Source organism: Mus caroli, unplaced genomic scaffold, assembly GCF_978045245.1.
Source record: "Mus caroli unplaced genomic scaffold, Mus_caroli_1 scaffold_9, whole genome shotgun sequence".
Classification (NCBI taxonomy): domain Eukaryota; kingdom Metazoa; phylum Chordata; class Mammalia; order Rodentia; family Muridae; genus Mus; species Mus caroli.
Genome location: NW_028227264.1, coordinates 11,885,952 through 11,892,183, shown reverse-complemented (window position 1 = coordinate 11,892,183; position 6,232 = coordinate 11,885,952).

Below are 6,232 nucleotides of genomic sequence, written 5' to 3'. Positions count from 1 at the left end.
TATACAGCTACATCAGAAGATCTCTATCAATACTCTAAAGAAAAGTGAGCACATTCCTAATGTATAACGAATACAAATACATAGAAAATTTGATGCTCCATTTTCCTTACAAGAGAGAGCAATGATATTGTATAAATTAAGTGTTCATAACAGAGAAAAGCATTAATCAGCTTTCAAAAAGTTAAATGTGTCTCGACTTCAACTTCATTATTACTTAAGGTGGGTTTTCCCTAGTAACATGTCCCAAAGGACTAAGGAGCAGATCTCATGGTGGCCCAACAGCTTAGATGAGATTTTTTCATTCTGCAACTTGAAGCTTATGCACATACAAGACTGCTTACCTGAAATAACATTCAACTCTAGACGCATACCATAAATTAAAAGCATGTATTATATCTCAGGAATTCAAAATATGATTCCATATTTCCAAATATTGAGTCATTACAAAATAATGCTTTGTTAAGCTGGAAACAATCATTACTTTTCTCCACTCTAAAGCAGGCAGCATTTGCAGTCTCTCATTGAGTGTGACAGTTGAAAATGAAAACAAATCAATAGCATAGCGATACCAATTGATCACATATAGAATCTACATTGATGAAAACTGAAACTAAGTCAGATACACATGCCGACAATGGGGAAGCATTAAGTGCAGGCACTTAAGTTTGACTTGTGTAAATAATTTTACATTGGCCATCAGATATACATATATATATATATATGTGTGTGTATATGTATATATATATAAATATCTGTGTGTATGTATATATATATATATGTGTGTGTGTGTGTGTGTATATATATATAGAGAGAGAGACAGAGACAGAGACAGACAGAGAGAGAAAGAGAGTTCTACAGATATTCCATTTGTCAAACAATGAAAAACAAATTGAACATTCACAGATTTAACCTTTTATTATTTGGCACAAGGAGAAATGTGACTTCCTTATCAATGAGTCTAAGTGATCCAGATAAGACACCATAACTTCAATAGTTCTTTGGTTATTACAATGTTTTGAAGTGATATAGTAAAAATCTAACCATGCTGGAAAGAATAGTTAATACTTCAACTCAAATGTGTCTTCAGCTGTCACTGATTTGCAGTTCTTACGTACTTTTAAAGATACTGTTTATGTATCACAACCTACTTTAGGATCAAAATTCTTCATGTGCCAAGGGTAACTTGGGATTGTTTAAGATAAAAGCTCTCCAAGATCAAGTTTACAATTCAAGACAGATTATCGAGATAAAAGTGGATGATTTTCTTCTTCTGTGCTTCAGGCTTAAGTACCCCTAGGTCAAAATTGACTAAAGTGTCTACTTATCAAGACCTTCTGAATTATAAGAAATATTCTCAGTAATCAAAGTCGTAGATGATGACATGGATCTGAGAGAATAGAAATGGTCCCTCTTCTAAAGGGTGAGCCCCTCCACAGCCTTGAGCTGTTAGCTTATGGATTCTGAACATGTCATCCTCACACGTGCCCTTCTGTTTACATGTGCTTCATGTCCTTTCTCTGTCTTATAGGCTTGAGTCAGCAGATATAGAAGTATTCAGGAACACCAGTATTATAAATTTATCACTTGAAGTAAAAGTGCAAAACATTTTCAGACTCATTAAGATGGTAGAGGCTGCAGTTAAGAAACAGGAATAAGACAAATCAACTGTTTCAACGATTGTGCAACAACTGTTGTTCTAAATGGGAAGATTGTATCAAGTTTTATAGAGAACTAAGCAGAGAGAGTATGCATACATTCAGCTTGTAGTATCTCCTCTATTTCGACCATGTCATACCCATGCTCCTTGTGTAACATGGTTTGGATGGTACTCCTCCCACCCCCCAAAAAAGCTGAATCCTCTTTGTGGAACTGAAAGGAGGTGGCAAAGCCGGGAATAATTGGGACCTACTGGAAGGTCATCAAGTCATTAGCAGCATGGCCATGAAGGGGATAACAGGACTTCTCCATCCTTTTCTCAACTTCTTTCAACTACAATTTGTTTTGCTACATGATTCCTCCAGAGTGCTGCCTCACCACCCACACAGGGCAACAGAACCATCATTGATTGTGGACTAAAATTTACAGTGAACCTAAATAAACATTAAAAACTGACTCTCACAGATATTTGTAAAGTGAAGGAAAACTGACCATTCCAAAAATGTCTTGAATTGACCTTCATATGAACATACCCTGGGATGAGGATGTGTACAGAATATTTATTGAACAGTTCCCTCAAGAATTGGATGCAGAATAAAATGGGGAAGACTGGTCAAAGGAAGAAACATTTATGATAAGGTTGCCTGGAATCTTGGACAACACAAAGAGGGTCTTTGGAGTTGGGGTAGCCCTGAGCATTGTTCTGAACTGTTCTGAACTTCACTAGGACTGCATCAGCCCATTACCTGCACAAGACACCCCTGGGGAGGAACATAAACTAGCATGACAATTCCTCAAAAGATAGCTATGCTTAGGAAAAGATGTTGTGGTCCCTGTCACCAGCCAATATTCTCAGCAGTAGTGGGGTAGTATGGAGGTAGAGGACTTTCACCATTCACCACACTTGGACAAAGTTACCCTCATAACACAGGGTTGTCTTACTAAGTTTGGTTTATTGGTAGCTGTTGACTAATCCTGAGAAATTATCCAGATGGTGATCGCCTGATAATTTTTTCTGGTTTTGCCAGACAAAGAAAACCAAAGACTCTGGACATAACAGGCACTTGAAAGCTTTAATCTCCAAGTCACACTGACAAATTACCAACTTACAAGTAGTGATCACAAGAAATCAACAATAGTAGTACTCCATTGTGTAAATGTACCACATTTTCTGTATCCATTCCTCTGTTGAGGGGCATCTGGGTTCTTTCCAGCTTCTGGCTATTATAAATAAGGCTGCTATGAACATAGTGGAGCATGTGTCCTTCTTTCCGGTTGGAACATCTTCTGGATATATGCCCAGGAGAGGTATTGCAGGATCCTCCGGTAGTACTATGTCCAATTTTCTGAGGAACCGCCAGACTGATTTCCAGAGTGGTTGTACAAGCTTGCAATCCCACCAACACTGGAGGAGTGTTCCTCTTTCTCCACATCCTCGCCAGCATCTGCTGTCACCTGAATTTTTGATCTTAGCCATTCTGACTGGTGTGAGGTGGAATCTCAGGGTTGTTTTGATTTGCATTTCCCTGATGATTAACGATGTTGAACATTTTTTTCAGGTGCTTCTCTGCCATTCGGTATTCCTCGGGTGAGAATTCTGTGTTCAGCTCTGAGCCCCATTTTTTATGGGGTTATTTGATTTTCTGGAGATCACCTTCTTGAGTTCTTCATATATATTGGATATTAGTCCCCTATCTGATTTAGGATAGGTAAAGATCCTTTCCCAATCTGTTGGTGATCGTTTTGTCTTATTGACAGTGTCTTTTGCCTTGCAGAAGCTTTGCAACTTTATGAAGTCCCATTTATCGATTCTCGATCTTACAGCACAAGCCATTACTGTTCTATTCAGGAATTTTTCCCCTGTGCCCATATCTTCGAGGCTTTTCCCCACTTTCTCCTCTATAAGTTTCAGTGTCTCTGGTTTTATGTGGAGTTCCTTAATCCACTTAGTTTTGACCTTAGTACAAGGAGATAGGAATGGATCAATTCGCATTCTTCTACATGATAACCGCCAGTTGTGCCAGCACCATTTGTTGAAAATGCTGTCTTTTTTCCACTGGATGGTTTTAGCTCCCTTGTCAAAGACAAGTGACCATAGGTGTGTGGGTTCACCTCTGGGTCTTCAATTCTGTTCCATTGGTCTACTTGTCTGTTTACACAATGGAGTGCTACTCAGCTATTAAAAAGAATGAATTTATGAAATTCCTAGGCAAATGGATGGACCTGGAGGGCATCATCCTGAGTGAGGTAACCCAATCACAAAGGAACTCACCCAATATGTACTCACTGATAAAAGAATATTAGCCCAGAAACTTAGGATACCCAAGATATAACATACAATTTGCTAAACACATGAAACTCAAGAAGAACGAAGACCAAAGTGTGGACACTTTGCCCCTTCTTAGAAGTGGGAACAAAACACCCATGGAAGGAGTTACAGAGACAAAGTTTGGAGCTGTGACGAAAGGATGGACCATCTAGAGACTGCCATATCCGGGAATCCATCCCATAATCAGCTTCCAAACGCTGACACCATTGCATACACTAGCAATATTTTGCTGAAAGGACCCAGATATAGCTGTGAGACTATGCTGGGGCCTAGCAAACACAGGAGTGGATGCTCACAGTCAGCTATTGGATGGATCACAGTGCCCCCAATGGAGGAGATAGAGAAAGTACCCAAGGAGCTAAAGGGATCTGCAATCCTATAGGTGGAACAACATTATGAACTAACCAGTACCTGGGAGCTCTTGACTCTAGCTGCATATCTATCAAAAGATGGCCTAGTCAGCCATCACTGGAAAGAGAGGTCCATTTGACTTACTAACTTTATATTCCCCAGTACAGGGGAACGCCAAGACCAAAAAGTGGGAGTGGGTGGGTAGGGAAGTGGGGGGGGGAGGATATGGGGGACTTTTGGGATAGCATTGGAAATGTAAATGAGGAAAATACCTAATAAAAATATTTTTTAAAAAAGAAAGAAATCAACAATAGTACTTCTTTACTAATCTGGTACTTATGTTCACATATTAAACTAAACACTTCACACAGACTATCTAATATAATATTAATAGAAGCCCTAGGAGGTACATCATACAATTTTTCCTGTTACATGCTATAAGCTGAAACTCAGAAATAGACTACAGTGTTTTCAGTATAATTGGGAAATAGATATTGAAATACAAGATATCAACTATCTTGGAGGTCAGCTTAGCATTTCCTAAGTGAGGGGTGAATTTTATACGATGGAGAACATGCTAAACAGTAATCTGTGCTCAATATTCAGGGTTCACGTGGTGCAAATAGGGAATCAACTTCTGCCAATTGTCTTCTAACCTCCATGCATGCCCTCTGGCACACTCATGCTGCACCCCTGCAAAATTCTAATCACTAATTAACTGAAATATCTGTGTACTAGTCCTCCAATAAAATCTCCATTCCTTCTTAAAGAAAAAAATAGTACAAACAAATCAGACAAACAATAACACTCAGAACTAGAAAGAATTTGGCCTTTAAAAAAAAAAAAAACAACCTCTAGATCTTGGCACAATACTGACCATATATACCCCTTCACACTTATGTGGACCTGTCAAATTCCTCATTTTAGATCTTGGTCTCACCTACTCTATAAAAGATATCTCTAAATTGTGTTATATTTGTCCTGTGATTGCATATTCAACAATTTTAATTCATTAGAATACTTAGAACCACAAAATCAATTTGAAGGGTTCTCTGTTTGGGGAGAATTGTAGTGTTATAGATGGGTGTTTTGCTTTCAAAACTAGGATATTACACCACCAACAACAACCTTCTGTTACAATCACTGCAAATGATTCCAAGTCCTTATAAAATAAACAGTGCAGAACTTTACTAAAAGAGAAGAAACAAACAAGCAAACTGTGAATACATCAGCTTCTGTCCATCTGTTTCCAAGCTCTTTCAGGAACAGGAAACCCTAGCAGGTCCTAGGCATCTCCATGAATTGAGAAAGCACAAGTCGGTTTAGGTGGTTTGAAAGGTACCTACCTGGTTTGCCAAAACTAGTTCGGTAGGAGTAGCAAGTAAGCAGGAGGAATTCTGGAGACCTGCAAACAGGTCTGCTAGAAGCTTCTGCTGAAGGTTGGTCTCATATATGACAAAAAAAAAAAAAAAACCCCAAAAAAAAACAAAAACAAAGCAAAAAACAAAAAAACTAGCCAAAGCCTGAGAAAGAACTGGTCTGAGTTCTAACTACCACACAGACAGACAGACAGACAGACATAATAGAAAGTGCCTATAGTCCTGGCACTCAGGGAAGCCACAAGAAGATCACAAACTTACAGAAGCCTGGGTTGCTAAGTAGAAATGTCCTTTCCCCCAAATAAAAACAAAAAAATATTTAAAACACAAAGAACTAAAAGTAGTTTATGTCCTGAGACAGTTTGTATTCGCAGAATGGAAATACCTCATAATTCAGGATGTGCTTTGTAGAATACATTCATGCACTGAAAACTACATTTGGGTCAATTATGGGCCATTCATACAACAGTGTACCCATAAGATTAAATCATCCTGTGATATAGTCATCCTAGCTGTT